Here is a 19,336-nt window from a genome sequence, read left to right as displayed (position 1 = left end):
AAAAAAAAATAAAGTAGGTTTGTCCGTAAACTTTTGTGTTAAGTTAGTTGTCTGGGCCCTTAGTTGACTTATGTCTACAAAACTATTGAAAACACAAAAACAAATTACCCATTACTAAAATATTGAATTTTAATTTCAGGAAAGAATCAGCTTCACTACTTTTGTTGAGAAAGTGAAAACTAGTCAACCCTCCCTTCTCTGTATTGGCGAGAAAAAGAAAAACATTCAGAGGTTCTTCATTGCTGTGGAACAGAAAGCTGTCCCCTGTGATGCTCCAACGTCAGTGGATGCTTTTGATGGGCTTTTCAAAATACACTTTGTCTCCAGTCTCTCATATGATGAAGCTTTTTACAGTTTTTACACTGTCATTCAAACCATAGCATTGGTTTTGGATTGCAAACGACAGCCCACAAGTCAAGGAACTGAGACAGCATTAAAGTTCCTCAAGATCCACAAGAATATAGGAGAGATGAAAAAAATGTTTGACAGTGCTCAAATGTTTTTCTTGTAAAATGGGCCACAAGAGTTGTTCAGCTTTGTTTCAACTGTAAACTTTAATCATGGTTTATATGCAGCAGAAATGTAGCATTTAAATTATGAAAAGCAGGGATACAGAAAACATCTTCACAGTGTACATAGCAGGCCCAGCTAACTAGAGACACAACAGGAAGTTTTCAAGGAAACTCATTCTCAAGGACAACTATTAAGTGATCAGCCATCTACTTCTGCATCTATATCACAGGTTCCCTCTATAACCACAAAGAAGTTGCTTGTTGAAGTGTGTGGATTTATTGTTGCTCAAATAAAAGTTTCTGGTCTTTCTGAAAGCGTCATAAAATGGGACAGATGAACCCAGTATTCAAGGCGAGTCAAATAGTCGGAGGTTTCAAAACTTTTAATGACAAAGTAATGAGATGGAACAGAAAGAGACTGCTGTGGATCAGCAGACCTGCAGCTACTGCAGCAGCAAGGCGGAGAATCGCTCATCACTGGCACTCTGGATATGGGAGAACCACAGGTAAGGGACCACAATAATCTGACATAAGATGATTATCCGTGTGAGTCACTAACCTGGTTTAAAAGTTCAGTCCGACTTCTCATCAAAAGCAGGATCAGCTGATGCACTGCCAGTGAGATGTAGAGCTGAGTGTTCCAGAGTGTCCCCATGCAGCAACCCCAGTGAGCAGGCAGGAGACCTATCCAGGTTAGGGAAACAGTTCAGAACAGGACCTTTCTGAGATCCAGGAGTATGTAGCCCGCCCAGGGGTTCCAATCCAAACAGGAACAGACAGATCCAGAGTTCCAGGAATCGACAGAGCGTTCAAGCAGGTTCAAAGTTCCAATAAGACCATGAGTCCAATGAGCAGAGAGCTCAGACAGACATGCTCAGGTGTAGAACCTAAAACTGTACTCCTCCTAGGAGCCAGGATTACGGGAAATAAAACCAGCCTTTCCCGCACTCCAAGCCAAAACCATTAGGGCTCCGCGGAGAAAGGCCAGAACCCAAGCTCCCACCGCACACCGAACCCAAACCCTGAAGGCTCAGCGGAGAAAAGCCAGAACACGATCCGAAGAGAAGAGACAAACACCAGATCCTCTCAATCCACTGGCCTTCAGGGGGGGAACATGAACCAAGGACTAAACAAAAACTAAACGACACAGAGAAAACAATGATAAATAACACAAATACATAACACAAATAATGATCTGGCCCCAATAGCTGGGCTGGGAACAGGTGAATGAGATGAATGATAATTAGAGAGCGGGAAGGGAATGGCAGGTGAATGAAGTGAGTAATCAGATCAGCTACCAGGGCTGCAATCCATTACAGAAAGTGCTGTTTAAAGAATAATTTGTTCTGTTGAAGAACTTTGATGTACAGAGTCAAGCAAAAGGAGTAATTACATAAACATTTTCCCCGTTAGAAGGAATCAAACATTTGCAAAAGAGTTGAGAAGAGTTTGAGTCAATTTGATAACCCTTTTTCAAATTCAAATCTGGAAACAAAAGACGGAAATATTATGAAGTTAAAAAAGGGAACAATTCGGCCTAAATAATTTGCACCTGGTGTAAGACTGGATACACATAGATACTAGTGTTTATAGCCAAATCCTACCACCTTTGATGATGACTTGATCATTTGAGTGACCGAAGGGATTAGGCTTCCATTTTAAGGGTCAGTGCTTGGTTGTGCTATTTAAGTAACAGGAGACTGCCTTGCTTTGAATGGCTTTTTAGGTTTTGTTTAATTGTTTAGTGCAACACACTGGAGTGGGTTTGGTTAAACAAACAAGGAAGAATGTCAAGCTCGGAACAAAAGGACCCAATATTCGTGGCGGAAAAACAGGTTTAACAAAACGTTTATTTACAATAGAACTCCAGAGAACAGTGTCAGCGTCTAAGGCAGTGACCACATCTATCTGAAAGAGGATGATAATGAACATGTGAGTCACTAACCTGGTCTTTAAGTTTAGTCCATCCACAGAGAATGAGGTTGGTTCAAGCCTCTGACAGGTTGGGAGTCAGAGCCAGGAGATCAAAGACACAAAGAGGTACCAAAATCCAGGATGGAATCAGTAATCAGTTCCAGGTTCGGTGCATAGGCAGAAATCCAGCAGGAGTACGAGGATAGATCAGGGAAAACAGATCAGAATGGGAAAAGGCATGCTCAGAGGTCCAGATGCAGAACAAGTCAGGATCAGGTAATCAGAAACACTCAGGTTTGCTAGAGAACCCTCACCAAAGGCTCAAGTAATCTGGCACTGAGTACTGGTTGAAGGCTGGTTAAATAGAGACTGGAGCAGGTGGATCAGATGAACAGTAATGTGAACTGGGCGTTGATAAGCAGGTGTGTAAAATGAGTAATCAGACCAGTCATCAGCGCCAAGATCATGACAAAAAAAATATGTCTAGGTTTTTAGTTAATATACTGTATTTCTGGGGTGCTCTGTGCTGCATGAAACTTAATGTTGAACATCAATGCATTTAGTTAAGACCCTGCTCTGCCTTCTGTTTATTGAGTTAAGAGATTGGGTGTTCTTAATGCATTAGAATATTTTTACAGCACTGATTACTATGTAGTTGATATAATGCAACTTTGTAGTTGAAATAGTACAGTATGCGCTTAAACTGTTCTATTTGTACATGATCAAAAGAAGTTACATCTCCTTGATACATTACTAGACGGGTTACAGAGTTTTAACCATGGTTTTGTTGAGTGTAAAAATAAACTAAGTGGGTCAAAAATAGAGGATAACAGCAAGGACAGTCAATAATAGTCCTCGACCAAACTTCACTTATTTTTTGTCACATCGTTGAACAGGATAGTAGCTACTGCATCCTACCGTATTTTCACGACCATAAGGCGCACCGTACTAAAAGGCGCAGTCTCAGTTATGTGTCCCATTTCTGTATTTAACACACACATAAGGCGCACCGGACTATAGGGCGCGTTTTTTATATACAGGTACATGTCCTCTACTACCTTTAAATACCTCTACTGCGTATTTAAAAATAGAGCGGGGGCAAAACTGAGTATGACGGTGCTTTATTCATGTATTTATTAAAAAGTATTAATCAAACCTGGCAGCTGGCCGTGAGACAGACACATCGCAGATGACACAGCGCTGTGATCACTCCTAAATTAACTTAAAATCCTGAAACCTGCCGACGGAATATGTTCGCTTTTATTACCGGTATCCTGGTGCCTGCAGTTTAAATTATTTAGATGAAAAACACCTGCCATCCACCGCGTGAACCCGGAGGCTGCCCAGCCTAGAGGCTGCTGATGAAGGGATTTCTCCTGTCGGCGCACCGCTGGTATGTGGGGGTCTGAGCGCCTCCGACAGAAATAGATAATCTGGATGAACTGACTGCAATTATTAAGTTTTCAGGTGGACTTTCTCACTTAAAAACATAATAAAACTACTTAATTCCCACTGATCACAGCAAATATAGCTGCAAGATTTAGATTATTTAGATGAAAAAACACCTGCCAGCCACCGCGGTGAAGAGGAGGAGACCCGCCCAGAGGCTGCTGTTGAATTAAGTTTTCAGGTAGAAAAATAGAGCGGGAGCAAAACTGAGTATGATTGTGCTTTATTCATGTATTTATTACAAAGTATTAATCAAACCCATCAAAGTCATCATCCTCTGTTTCTGAATAAAACAGCTGCACTAAATCAGACATGCCAATTTCCCCTTCTTCGCTGTCAGTCACTTTCCGTGCAGCGCGGCTCCTCAGAAATAATGCCGGCTTTTGCAAAAGCTTGTACAACAGAGCCAGCAGACACGTTAGTCCATCTACAATCCATCCGCAAACTGTGGCGTAACTTGCCCGGCGCTGCCTTCCACTTATCCTGAAACTGTGGTCTCTGTCGGTCATCCATCGCTCCCACGCCGCTCGCAGCCTTACTTTGAACGGCCGCTTCACACTGATGTCGAGCGGTTGAAGCTCCTTTGTCAGACCCCCGGGATAACGGCGAGCACAGTATCCATTTGATTCACCTTTTTTTTCACATCGGCTGTGAGATGGGCACGCCACGATGGTGATGCGTGGAAAAAACCACCTGGTCTCCTCACATAGGCTACACCTGCCTCAGCTACGCTTTCATCATCTCCTCATCCATCCAGCCTTTTCCATTTGCGTTAATATCATATGTCATCAGAGCGCTGTGTCTGTCTCGCTGTCAGCTCCCAGATCAGCTTCTCTGATTGGTTGATGCGGCGCGTCCAGCAGCAAAACTTCAATTTTTCCATCTCGAGCAGCAGCAGCGCGTTGGCAGATGCTTAAACGCTCCTGCTGCTCAAAACGCGCTGCAGGACCTTTTGCTGCACCTTGCGCGCGTCAACCGTTTACTTTGCATGTAAACTCGCTGCTTCTGCTGCACCTGCTGGGTCCGGTTCACACCAATGTCGAGCGGTTGAACAGCGAGCACAGCGTTAATTTGTTTCCCCATGTTTTTCACATCAGCTGTGAGATGGGCACGCATGGAGTTACATATTAACAACGATGGTGATGAGTGGAAATAAAACACCTGGTCTCCTTACATTCAGCCACTCTTTCATCATCTCCTCAATGAGGTGGTCTCAAAAGTCGCAGTTACAACACACATAGGGCGCACCGCACCATAGGGCGCACTGCACATTTTGAGGGAAAAAAAAGACGTTTAAGTGCGCCTTATAGTCGTGAAAATACGGTAGTTCTCATGTGATTGCAGATTGTTAACATTGTGTTGTTCTTAGTCCTTTTTGATGGCTTTACATGTTCTTTGTAAGATCTAAACTGCGACTGCCATAAAAACATGTTCCCTGATAAGAAAATAATTCCTGAGCACCTCCAGATTCTCCATCCAATGAGCAATTCTGCCTTCTTATTTATCTTTGGTGTGCATGTAATGAAGCAAAGTGCAGTTTTTAAAGACGTCTATCAAAATATAAAACATCTTACAAAATCACTTGTAAAGCTTTATCAGTGTCAATCGGCCCTACAGTAGGTAATGAAAACTGTTGTTTTAAAATGTTTGAGTATGGTCCTTTAAAATCATGAATTGCGCATGGCTTAGAAGGTGGACATCTACTGTCCGAGACATTAAATGTGGTTTTGTGTCCTAAATTTTTAAACTACAAATTGGGTAGAAAATGATTGCACCAAATACCCAGTTAGACCGTTTTTATGTACTGGAGTGTCTAGTGATCTATCCTTGTTTAAGAAAATTTTCCATATTATAATAGATGAACAGCATGCATTCATTATAGGCTATACTGTCAACACCTCTTACTTTAATGAACACTTTCATCCATACTATATTTAAGAACAAAAAACTATGAGCATGCTGTTATTTGCATTGACAAGCTAATCTAAATCATTACGATAGGTAATATTCTCATCAAAGTGAAAGCATGTACAATGTTCTACATTGTTAAATGTTTTAAGAAAGTATTTGTGTATATTGTGAAATAAGTACAGTTCTAAAAAAAAAAAAGCTTCCTTTTCTAATTTTCTTTCCTCAAGGAATTTTTAAGCGCTCAGAAACATTTTAGCATTTAGTATTAATTAGAGGATAACTCTTAAGTAGTAAAAAAAAAATCCTCTCTGAGAGAGTTAATATTTTAATTCTAATACCTAGTCGTATGTTAGTGCTACATTATTAACTACAGAGCGAATTAATATTTAACACCAAGGTAGAGTTGAGGTACGAACTTATATAAGAAGAGTACAATTATCACACTCTGGTTTGGACAAAAATCAACATTTTGATAGTATTGAAATCAAATCTGACAGTGTTTTTTGGGGGATGCTAAATGGCTGGACTACTATTTTTTTGTTTCACCTTTTAACTAAAAACTGTCAGGGTTTGGTTGTGGTTTGGAGGACCCAAATGCAGAGGCAGAGAGGCTGAGGAGATTTCTGGGGGTTTTAATGGGGCAAAACAGTAAACAAAGGCAGGAATCCAAAAATCCAACTAATAATGAAAGGCAAACCAGAACTGAGAAGACATCTGGGGAAAACCAAACACGAGGAGCCAGGGAGAGACGAGGAACGTGGACAACAGCATGGGAGGACAGCAAAGACAAGGAACCAACAAAGAGTGAGAGCAGAGGGAGAGCATATATAGCAGAGAGAGACAAAGGGAGGGCTAACGAGCAGACAAGGAACAGGTGTGAGAGGAGACAACGAGGGAGCCAAGGGGAAAGGAACACACACACACAAGAGGGCAAAAGAGGACAACAGAAAAACATGAGAACTAATATAAATCTAGAAATACAACAAAACTGGAATTAGGCCAATAAATCTAGAAAACAAGGAGCAAAGAAAAGAACAGCAGAACCAAGACCATGACAAAAACTGCTCTAACAGCCTTCAGTCCCAAGTCTAAAATCTTAGACTTGGGATTGAAGGTTATATTTAGAAAAATTTTCACATAAAGAAAACAATATTTACATGTAGCCTATATGTAACATGTTGAATTGACACATTGCTAATATTGTAAAATAATTTCTGGACATGAATTAACGTGAAATAAATGTCTTAGGCACATGTTAATTAAAATGTTTTAAAATTATTTATTAATCTGCTTTCATATTATTAGGAACACATTTTACTGCCCCAGGGCATTTTAATTCCGGAACATAAAAATATAAAAAAGAACAAAATTCAAAATTAAAACTGTAAAGGAGCAAGGAAAATCATACCTCAGATCATAAAAAGAAATAACAGAAGATTAAAAAAATAATAATTAAGAAGAAAGAAAACAGCAGCAAATAAAAGGAAGGAGAAAAACAGGAGTAGGTAGAAACTGTGTGAATAGCCACTAAAAACTGTGAATAAGGCTTTGGCTTACAAAGATTTCAAGTATGAAATGTCATTCAGCTTGTGGTTGTTTTGGTGATTTTTCCTTTCGAAAATGATCAAACATACTGATGGCTGTGTTGCATTGCACTGTACCTGGGATTGGCCTCAAGTATTTTCTGTAATGTGAAACAGAGGTTACTGCGCCCCTGGCTCTGTAAGCTTAGGGGTTGAACATTGATGGAAATGGAAAAAAAAGCTCCCTCAAAATCGCAAAATAGTTTGTACTCTCGCTTGAGATGGATTTTGGCTTCTGTGAAGGGAAGTCACATGACTGATCAGCTGTTTCTAATGTTGTCGTCGACCTTCTGCATTTTCCTATTAAGCGTGCAGACATGGCTGTAAGCAATAATGCCATTACTAGGCAACAACTTGTCATGATTTTGCCGCTGATGGCTGGCTTGATTGCTCATTTCCTTCACCTGTCTAGCTCTGTCCTGTACCTCATCAGATCCACCTGTTCTGGTTTCCTATTTAAGCTCCCCGTTTCCCAGCCATTGACACCAGATCATTCTTGAGTCTTTGGTGTAGAGAATTTTCTAGAGTACTTTTGTGTTCTGATTCTGATCTATTTCTGCCTTTGGACCTTTGAGCTTATTAGTTTGCCTACCTGTCTTGGGTCTCCTGTCAGCTCTGCAGCTTTCCAAGTCTGGAACTCTCTGGCAGTGCCGCTGCTTCTACTCAGTCGAAATGCAGCTAATGGCATCATTATCTACACCATATGAATCCGGACATGGGTGCAGAGCTCCAACCAAACACAATGTGAAACCCTGCTTTGCACAGCAAATATATATAGAAATGGCAATGTAAAAATTTATTAGGATATTAATTTTCTCACTGTGATGGACTGGCGACCTGTCCAGGGTGTAGCCCTCCTCTCGCCCATTGACTGCTGGATAAAGGCACCAGCACCCCTCGCGACCCCACTCAGGACAAGCGTGTAAGAAAATGGATGGATGGATGGATTAATTTTCTCATATGATATGCAAGCTTTGAATGTAGCTTTTATCCTTGCTTAGCATCGTATTACCTTTAACTAACATTGCAGTTTTGCTGGCGACCGACAGCTTCCACTGAAGCAAGTTCCTAAGAATGATATGCACAATCAATTAATCAATTATTTTTATAAAAATACCTCTTCTCCCACATGATATACCATTAAAAAACATTTTTCGTAGAGAGGTTAACATAACATTAGGTGCAAGGCCTCACACAAACACACAAAAGGTACATTTTAGGAGCATAAGAGCATTTTAGTTGGCAAAAACTGCAATGCCTTAATTTGGTTGTCAAAAGCTACAAATTTCAGAGTACTTCCCTCTACTCTTTGTAATACTAACATTTAAAACTATGTACTTAAAGCAATATTTACCTGCCTATGCAGTAGAAGTGTAAGCAATCATTGAGCAATGCATCATCTCTTCCATAATATTTTCAAACATTTAATTTACATTTTGTATTTCATAGTAATGATGAATAGCAGGTGTGTTCTCTCCCATTATGTTTATTTTTAATATGTGTGTGCCAAATGACTGTTAAAATACAAATACAAAGGGAATGAAAGTAAACCACCAATCTAAAAATTGTAAACATTTCCTGAATTACTTTTTTAAAGGGGAGAATGCACTCTTCCTGCTATAAGTAATGAAATGTCATACAGATTTCAGAATGTTAGACTTTCTGGTTCCCCATAGACATAAAATGAAAAAGGTGAAATAAATTTGAGTCTAAGGGCCGGATTTATCAAGATCCAATTTTGCGTGCAGTAATTTGCGCTCGCAAACTGGAATTTTGCGCGAGGGGCTGAACCATGGTTTGCGGGTGATTTAACAAGAGTGATTGCGTAACTGGTGGCAGGTGCAAAACTGTTGGAGACGCCCTATTTAAATGATGGTTTTGCGCGTTTTGTGGTTTGCGGCAAAGTAGTTTGTAGTCTGTACAAACTAGTGCATTAAGAAATTTAAATCTTAGTGACCCCCAACAAAAAAAAAAAAAAATATATATATATATATATATATATATATATACATATATATATATATATATATATATATATATATATATATATATATATATATATATATATATATATATATATATATATAAATTGGCAACCTTTATTCCCTAAGGTGGTATGTGCTGCAGTAAAAAACAAAAAACAAAACAAAAAACAGGTGTTTTGTATTGGCCTGTGACTGTGGATGAGATCCCCGCAGCATTTGGCATGTTGCTCCACAGGCGCAGGGGGAGAACCCCGACCCCGTCGCACAGCACTTCTGAAAAAACGAGATAGGGAGATCCCAGCTCTCGCTGCAACCGTACGCTGGAATGACCCAGATGCAAAAAAGTGCAATGTTGCAAGGAGTTTTGTGATATCTGGTATTGCGTGGATCCTCCTTGTGGCTGGCTCCAAATCCATTCGGAGTTCCCCCAACAGCTCCAAAATGGCAATGCTGGATAAACGATATGTTTTGATGATCGTTTCCTCGTTCATTCCAAAAATATTCACACGGAGTGAAAAAATGGGTTCTCTGCGTCTCCTTGCTTTATTTCCATGTCTCCTTCTTGCGACAGTAACCGCTGCCATGTGTGCGCAATTACGCATACAGACCATTTGCACCTTCTTTTGAAACGTGTTAAATATAGAGTCAGATACCGTCAGCAAAATTGCGTTCAGGTTTGATAAATCACTTTGCGAGTGCTAAATTAATATATTTACATGTTCTCCTCCCACAAGACGCACTTTTGCGTGTAAACGCCCCATATTGCATATTCATTGCAGAAAAAGTACTAAATGGATAAGAGGCGCTATTTAGCACGTTTTAAAGACCAAATCCTTTTAGCACGCTGTTGATAGATCAGTTTGTACATTTTTTAGCGTGCGCAGTGAAATAGCTCACGTTTTTATACACGCAAACCTTTGATAGATCCGGCCCTAAGTAGTCAGAAAATACTCTTTTTCCAAAAACATGGTTATTTTCCTGTCATTTCTAAAAGACGTGTTTCTAATCTACAATGAATGATTGGCCCTCTCTTCAACATTTATGAAGTTGGTTCAACTGCTTACTTTTTATCTTCAGCATAATGAAGTTTATCAAGGGAGAATTCTATCCATCTACGTGACCTGGTGGATGTGCAATGGATCTTTCTGCTTAATTCCCATATTTAGTTTCATCCCCACTTTCTCTTTTACATTTAGGCAGAGTACTTATCATTAAGGTTTAATATTACGGAAATTATTCCTGTATAACTTCCCTTTTAAGCTTTGATTAGAATTTGGATCACATCATTCACCTCCTTGAAGGGATTTGAGAAGATGTTTTTTTTCTGTAATACTCTCTTAAAGGGATAGTTCGGTATTTTTGACATGAATCTGTATGGCATCCCGATCACCAGCGGCATGCAATCACACTGACTTACCCCTGGCAGCGTCCTGTGAGCAGAGTTATCATCCAGTTTTGGTCAAGCCGAAAGTAGTCCTGCAGGTTTTTAGGAACAGCGAAATAAAACTTTTCTCTTCCCAAAACATTATGTGTCCAAAAGAGTGATATTTTCGCATCCCAAAAACATTGTAGTGGAAAAAGTCACACGTCGTTATCAATTGGTCCTATTTTCTCTCTGTTCGTATCAGTGCGCGCCGTCATTCAGACAGCGAGCCCAACAACAGCCATGTCTCCCTCCGCGGCGGACCAAAACTTTCGGCTTGACCAAAACTGGACGATAACTCTGCTCACAGGACGCTGCCAGGGGTAAGTCAGTGTGATTGCATGCCGCTGGTGATCGGGATGCCATACAGATTCATGTCAAAAATACCGAACTATCCCTTTAACTAATGGAATTTGTAAAAGTCACTAGCTTTGTTTTTTTCTTTATTTAGAAAATGCAGTCAATATTTCTTTATTATTATTTTTTTCCCTAATTTCACCTTTCCTTCAGCATATGTCTGATTTGCAGCATTAAAATGTCTTAGCTGAGCAGTATAAACAACCAATTCCTATTAAGTATTAACTTTATTTTTAATGCTCAAATGTCATTTGCATTCTATTTCACATTTCTACTCTGCTCTCCTTTGTATTGGTTTGTTACATAGAATTGCAATACCATACAATCAAGTTTGTGGCTGTAATGTGCCATAGGAGATATGAATACTTTTGCAAAACAGAGAAACACTTCTAATGTGACATCAGCTGTAAGATTATTATTTATCTTAACATATCTTAAATGTTTCGTAAACACTTCCAATCTAAAGCTGTTTGTAATTCCTTAACTATTTTTAGGAGAAAATATGGAGCATTCTTTAACTGACTTATGTCCTAAAAGATGTCTACATAAAAAAGCAGCATTGTTGAGCATATCGGTTATGTTTCTCCCCTTGTGGACTTCTGTTTGATTTTCTTTTTTTAGTTTTCAGATCCACTTTGATTTTTGCTATTCTGTGTTTTCTTGTTTTTTGGTTTCTTTTCAATTTTGTGTTACATTTATGCAGTTTTGTATATTTTTTGAGTAACTCTCTGTTGCCCCCTTGTGCCTGGTTCCTTTCCCCTTGGTTCCCTTCTAGTTAGTTCTATTCACACCTGCTCCATATCAGCTCATTAACCCTTTCTTTGTTCTGTTCCCCATATATACACCACCTCTGCAGTTCCTCAATGCTGGTTTCATGTTGATTTGCTGCTTAATTGCTTGCTCCCCATGTGTTGTTTCTCTCTGGCGTCTTATTTTGTTCCTGGATTTTTGCCTCTGTTGAATGTGGAACCTAATTAAATCAGCACATCCCTGCCTCGGCATCTCTGCATTTGGGTCCTCTAAAACCTCCACACAACCTGAAACATATAATTCATGAAATGAAATATTAAAGGATTCCTCAACTGAAAAATATGACTTTGTTACGTTTAAACATGTGACAGGCTTCAACTAAAATCTGCCGAAAGATCTGGAGTGTAAAAAAGCCTACCCTCTGCAAAGGGAGATTTTGATCATTTTCCCATATTTATGACATCATGGAAGGATGGTAACATTGCTTTCCTACCCCCCGTTTCTATTAATCCAAAAGGGGTAATTTCAAAATTAGGGACTCAACTGTAGGCAGTCGGTAAGAGTTGCTGGTTGTGCAACTTTTTATATGTTGTGTAAGAGACCAGGATAAAATGATAAATAAACCATAAAAAACTGCTTATGTTGCAATGTTAACACTACATCCAGATGAACAAAGCCACATCTATCGACATCCCCTCACGAGAAAGAAAAACATGGAATAAAAAGGGGTCCAAAAGAGATCTATTTTCTTCCCCCCTAAAAATAAGAAAACGTGAATTTAAAGGTAATTTCTAATGTAAATATGAAGTACCAGATTGTGACTCCTTTAAAGTACAAATAAACAACTAACTTTATGCTTGGATGTTTTCCCCTTTTTATTGAAAGCAAAATCCATCATTTCTTGTCACTAAAGCACCAAGGCTCTTTGGTGTTCCTTTGCACTCATGGCAGCTTTATATCCAAGGTCCTCAGATCTTAAACAAACATATAGCATATTAATAGAATGTATGTGCCATATACCATCTACTCAGGGATGGGCTGCCTAATTACCTCACAAGCTGAATGATATTGGTGTGCTTTATTAATGTTCCATCGTATTGCTAGGGACAACCAATAAATACAGCTCTGGGGATTCTACCAAATGAAATGTGAATATTTCAGTCTTTTAATGAACCACTGCCATTGCACTCCACATGCACTGTTATTTAAATATGCACATGATCCTTCAAAGGCATATTACAAGAGTGGGAAAGTGATGGTAGCCAAATTGCCTTTTAAAATGAAAGACTACCGAGCCACCTTGGTGCCCTAATGTGTAAAAAAACCTGCAGATAAGATTCAGTGCATCCTTCTCTAATTCAGTAAATAATATTATTGTTTGCTAGGTGAACTTAATTAGCCACTTGGGGAATTTGGGGACTTTTTCAGGGCCTCTTCCACTGGGAAAAGCAAGGAAGTTTACACCATGGCATTTACAGCAGTGGGTTACAACATCATATTCCCAGCCTCCAGTTTCTCTCACCTTTCATTTGAACATACAGGTGCTGGTCATAAAATTAGAATATCATGAAAAAGTAGATTGATTTCAGTAATTCCATTTAAAAAGTGAAACTTGTATATTATATTCATACATTACATACAAACTCATATATTTCAGATGTTTATTTTGTTTAATTTTGATGATTACAAATGACAACAAATGAAAATCTCAAATTCATCATATCAGAAAATTAGAATATTACTGAAGACCAATAAAAACAAAGGATTTATAGAAATGTTGGCCAACTGAAAAGTATGAACATGAAAAGTATGAGCATGTACAGCACTCAGTATTTAGTTGGGCCTCCTTTGGCCTGTATTACTGCAGCAATGCGGCGTGGCATGGAGTCGATCAGTCTGTGGCACTGCTCAGGTGTTATGATAGCCCAGGTTGCTCTAATAGTGGCTTTTAGCTCTTCTGAATTGTTGGGTCTGGTGTATTGCATCTTCTTCTTCACAATACCCCATAGATTTTCTATGGGGTTAAGGTCAGGAGAGTTTGCTGGCCAATTAAGAACAGGGATACCATGGTCCTTCAACCAGGTACTGGTAGCTTTGGCACTGTGTGCAGGTGCCAAGTCCTGTTGGAAAATGAAATCTGCATCTCCAAAAAGTTGGTCAGCTGCAGGAAGCATGAAGTGCTCTAAAACTTCCTGGTATGTGGCTGCGTTGACCCTGGACCTCAGAAAACACAATGGACCAACACCAGCAGATGACATGGCACCCCAAACCATCACTGACTGTGGAAACTTTACACTGGACTTCAAGCAACGTGGATGAAGTGCCTCTCTTCTTTTCCTCCAGACTCTGGGACCTTGATTTCCAAAGGAAATGCAAAATTAACTTTCATCAGAGAACATGACTTTGGACCACTCACCAGCAGTCCAGTCCTGTTTCTCTTTAGCCCAGGCAAGACGCTTCTGACGCTGTCTGTGGTTCAAGAGTGGCTTGACACAAGGAATGCGACAGCAGAAACCCATGTCTTTCATACGTCTGTGTGTGGTGGTTCTTGAAGCACTCACTCCAGCTGCAGTCCACTCTTTGTGAATCTCCCCCACATTTTTGAATGGGTTTTGTTTCACAATCCTCTCCAGGGTGCGGTTATCTCTCTTGCTTGTACACTTTTTTCGACCACATCTTTTCCTTCCCTTCGCCTCTCTATTAATGTGCTTGGACACTGAGCTCTGTGAACAGCCAGCCTCTTTAGCGATGACCTTTTGTGTCTTGCCCTCCTTGTGCAAGGTGTCGATGGTCGTCTTTTGGACAACTGTCAAGTCAGCAGTCTTCCCCATGATTGTGTAGCCTATAGAACTAGACTGAAAGACCATTTAAAGGCTTTTGCAGGTGGTTTGAGTTAATTAGCTGATTAGAGTGTGGCACCAGGGGCCATTAATTTTGAACCTTTTCACAATATTCTAATTTTCTGATATGATGAATTTGAGATTTTCATTTGTTGTCATTTGTAATCATCAAAATTAAACAAAATAAACATCTGAAATATATGAGTTTGTATGTAATGTATGAATATAATATACAAGTTTCACTTTTTAAATGGAATTACTGAAATCAATCTACTTTTTCATGATATTCTAATTTTATGACCAGCACCTGTAATGGAAAATCAAACATCATTATCAGTACACAGAGCCATAAAAGACAAATGTGTGTGTTACTACTCACACTCTGTTTTCTTCAGTACTTTATGGCTTCCCTAAGGAGATGTTCAGGCCTGTTGCAGATCGGCAATAAATCCTAAACTTAGTCCCTTTTTTATCACAATGGGAAGAGGGCTGTCTGGCTGAAGACTGAAGGTGGCTCAGAGCTGGATAGAGACTATATGACAGGCCCCACTGAGGACTGAATAGACAGCAGCATCTGATGAATGATCTGCCTGCTTTTTAATCACAAAGCACACACTTCAAGAGGGATATCAACAAAAGGGAATGTGGCAGAATAGGGTGAGGGCAGGGATCTCTGTGTATGTGATGGCTTTTTATGATGTATCAGTGAAAAGACCAGTTCACACGCTTCTCTGCTTAGTCAAGAAAGCTATTTGTCTACTTTTAGTTTTGTGCTAAATTTAGACTTGTGTCAGTCTCTTCTGACAGACATTAAGGTGTGCTTAAATGCTTGCACATGACAAATCAGAATTATGCAATGTGCTTGTGTTGAACATAGCAACTCTTATTTAATGGGATTAGGTCCTGCATACACTGTTGTGCTGTTACCAGTTTGCCAAATGTGCGCAAAGTAGACAACAATCATGTCATTTTTCTTCCCCTTAAATTTATGTAGCCTACACGGAAATGCAAAGAAACTGGCTATTTAAAAAAATGCTAATAGCAATTATAATAACTAAAACCTTATGTGCTTCTGGTGAATTTACTACATTCAAGAAAACATCCTTTTTTTAATTACAAAATCAGATGTAATTTTAAATATGATTAAACATTAAAATCCTAAATGTGAATTCTAACAGTCAAAGCAGAGAATTGTGTCAGTGGAAAAAGAGGTGACCCTAAGTACATCCTTCACTGGCTGCACATTGATGAGTTGAAAGAAGCAAAATTGTCCTTCCAAGCCTGTTATTATTTGAGAAAGCTATTGCAATGCACAGAGCACAGCGAGCCCAGAGCACAGGTTGCATTTGCTCTCTACACTCCAATGCAAAATGAGACTAGTCAAGCCTTAATGTAACCAGCATAGCTGGATAAAAATCTATACAAACTCAATTATGAATCAATTTGAGTTTGTGTCAGACAGTCTGGTGCCAACAGAGTGGATTTTTTATTAACTTATGGTCTGGGAAGAATGAAACACTTTTCATTTGTGTACTTCAGTATGGTGCTTCATGATTCAGAGGAAGGGTGTTCACACTTTGTCTTGGATGAATCTTAGATGGGGGGACTAGCTTGTTCAGCCCACTGCTCCAAAGTAGCATATAAAGCCTTGAAAATCTTTCCTATGAGTTTTTCACATATTTTCAAAATAATATATTGGAATTTTATCTAACTGAGTAAGTACAAATTAATGATGTTGTGGCAGTGGATTTTTTTAAAAATAATTTCCAAACAAAAATATATTTAAATAATAATATCTAAAACATAGTACACTATGTTTTCAAGCCTTGAATCAATACTTTCTTAAACCCCTTTTCCTACAGCTAAAACACCCATTCTTTTGGATTATCTTTACCAGTTTTGCAAATCTGAGTTTTATATGTTGACAGTGTGCCCTGTATCAATCTATCCATCTTCTCCTCACTTTTCTGACCAGCTTGTGTTTGTATTAGATCAAGAAAAGCATCCCCTTAACAGTATTCAGCCACTACCTTGTCTAATGATGAAGCTGACGGCTTCAGGGTGAATATTGTTTTTTTTTTTGCCACATACTGTAGTGTTGTACGCGGGTCAAAACACTTAGTTTGGTCTGGTCTGTAAAGGGAACCTTGTTTCACACGTTTTTTTCTGATGTTCAAAAGGATTTTTTGCAAACTTTAAATGAAGCTTTGCATGTTTCGTTCAACAACGGCTTTATTCATGCAAATGCTATATAAATTTCAGATTTGTGCAGTATAAAACTACTAGTAGAGGAGCTCGGCAGCCCATCTAGGGTTACCAAAAAGCCTGTTAGCTTTATTCTCTAATTTGTACTCTCCCTTCAGTATAAGTGGATGCTATGTTTGATAGATTTCCAGTCATACTTTTTCAATTTTCAGAGGATGAACTGAACAGTAGTCCATCAAATATCCAAAGATTGATATAAATTCTTATAATCCCATTCTTCTTTAAACTTTGACACAATTAAATCCCTGACTTGTCTTGGTGTTTCTTGATCTTTGTATTGTTGTGTGAGATACAAGTTGAATAGAATAAAGAAAAAAGATGCATAAATGCTTTTGCAAGTCTCTGTATCTCCTTGGTTTCTTTGACTTCACTGTTTAGTGTTGTCAAACTAAAGACATAATGAGACAGGCAGCAGGAGGCAGGAGGTAGCCCAACGTTTGATTTAATAATTAAAGTTAAATCCCTCCCACACTGATTCATATTACCACATTACTGTGAATCGTTTTAGTTCATATGCATTTTACCCAGCACCCCACTGTCCTGTTCTTGCATACCAAACTAGGTCACAGACTTGAATTAATTAATTCCCACATATTATTCTGTGTGAACCTTGACTGTCTTGAATGTTAACAGACTAAGTTAGTCTCCAAACTGCATCTTTACTGCTAAGAAAACTGCTTTCATCTATTAAATAATAAAAGGGTGTTTGTTAAAAACCTGAGAAATCCACTTAGTTGCTTTTACTTGACATATGGCTGCCATTTCAGAGAGGCACTCACTCTGCACCTGTCATAGCCTAAGATTTTATTGATTTGAGAAAGCCAGCCAGGTGGTGAATAGGATTTTCCATAGAGTGTAGTTTTTCATTGAACATAGACAGATTTTGCTCAAACTCTCATGTGTCAGTGCAGGAGTAACAGCTGAGTGTTGAATAAACTGAGATCTAATAGTCAGGGGAACTTCACAGTTTACAATTGATCTGTCAATCATTGTCCTCCTGGTCATTATTATCAGCTTGTTGACTGTATTATATCTGGTCGTGTTGGTGTATGCATGGGTGAGAGGGGAGTAGTTGAAGGGGGGAAGAAAAATTATTCTTGGTCCCATTTGTGCCATTAAAAGCTGCCCTACAGTAGTTTTTCTGCGTTTGTCCCTTACTCAGACACCTGCCATTTGCTAAAAAATATTACTCTATCTCTTAAGGTGAAAAAAATACTAAGGAATTACCCAGCAGTAAGTGTTTTCACCCTCCTGGTATTTGGGTGTGATGACCTCTCATTAGTAGGAAAGTTTGTTATAGAGAAGTCGGTGGTTTTCAGTTCTTGACGAAAAAACAGAAGCTCTCCATCCTTTATCCTGGGAGATAAACCAACACTCTTGGTAGCTATTTCACTATCTTGCTGCCAAAAACAGCATCATTGGCCAGAAATGGTGTGGAATGCTTGGCATGGCAAAACTTTCATAGCAAAGCAGGATTAGTTAGTGGCATTTTGAAGACATTTGTAATTGTATTTGTATTAGATGGTTAGCTGGAGAAACCTTCATTTTCTACCAATGAATTTTTATGTTAACTAGTTTTGTCCCCTCCCCCAATGTTAAAAAAATACAACTGCCCGGTTGATGTGTTATGAGGATAACTGTCTTGTTAGCCTGCTCCTCTGTGACTGAACACACCCATGTGGGAGCCTCACCACCCCACTGTAGTAGAGAAGAACAAAAAGATATGGAAGGTAATAAAGGCAAGAATTCCACTGAGTTACAACAAAGGACTCAGTCAAATCTTCAAGCCCCCCTCCATCCCATCTCCCCATCTGCAGGGCTGGTTAACCTGCTAGCTTGGCTTGAGGAGAGATTTATCCTCCTTTCACCTTGGGAGCAAGTTATACTGAGGCATATTGATCGTAGTCTACTTTCATTGTCATCAATTATTATAGTTCAAATCTAAATGAAATTTTTTATTTCTAACTCTCATTATTAGATGAGTCCACCCAGCTATCTGTTCTGTGAAATACATTTTCTGCCCCTCATCATCTCCCAACCTTGCAAACTCCAACATTTAAAGATTTATCTCTTAAATGAGAACCTTTGGTAAACAGGCTAATCTGTTTGGCAGAGCTCACAGTCATGGCTGAATAAAACATTTGACAACACTAAGCTCCAGAATCTTCCTATCTCTCTCTGGCAAAAGGCCTCTCTACCTCCCTTCAGGGCTTCCTCATTGTTAATCCCACTGATCACATTCTTCTAGCTTTTTGCCATTCTGCAGGGGTGTGGCCAGACTTTTGTCTTGTCTGACAGAGAGATTATTATGCGATTGGTGAGGAGCTAATGCAATAACACTCGTCAC

The 19,336-nt window shown here is 39.1% G+C and overlaps 1 long non-coding RNA gene across 1 annotated transcript; it reads right to left on the bottom strand.

Moving 5' to 3' along the window:
* Positions 1 to 761: 761 nt before the first annotated feature.
* Positions 762 to 2,602, bottom strand: LOC119774615. Its single transcript, XR_005279549.1, has 3 exons — positions 2,458 to 2,602; positions 1,072 to 1,196; positions 762 to 997 (listed from the first exon to the last, which is right to left on the bottom strand). It is a non-coding gene; the product is annotated as an uncharacterized LOC119774615 (long non-coding RNA).
* Between the last annotated feature and the right edge of the window lie 16,734 nt (positions 2,603 to 19,336).

The sequence above is a fragment of the Cyprinodon tularosa genome, unplaced genomic scaffold (genome assembly GCF_016077235.1).
Source record: "Cyprinodon tularosa strain WSP-4 unplaced genomic scaffold, ASM1607723v1 ctg82, whole genome shotgun sequence".
NCBI classification, from domain to species: Eukaryota; Metazoa; Chordata; class Actinopteri; order Cyprinodontiformes; family Cyprinodontidae; genus Cyprinodon; species Cyprinodon tularosa.
The sequence above is the reverse complement of the archived record's forward strand: the minus strand, read 5'-3'. Positions and strand labels throughout refer to the sequence as shown.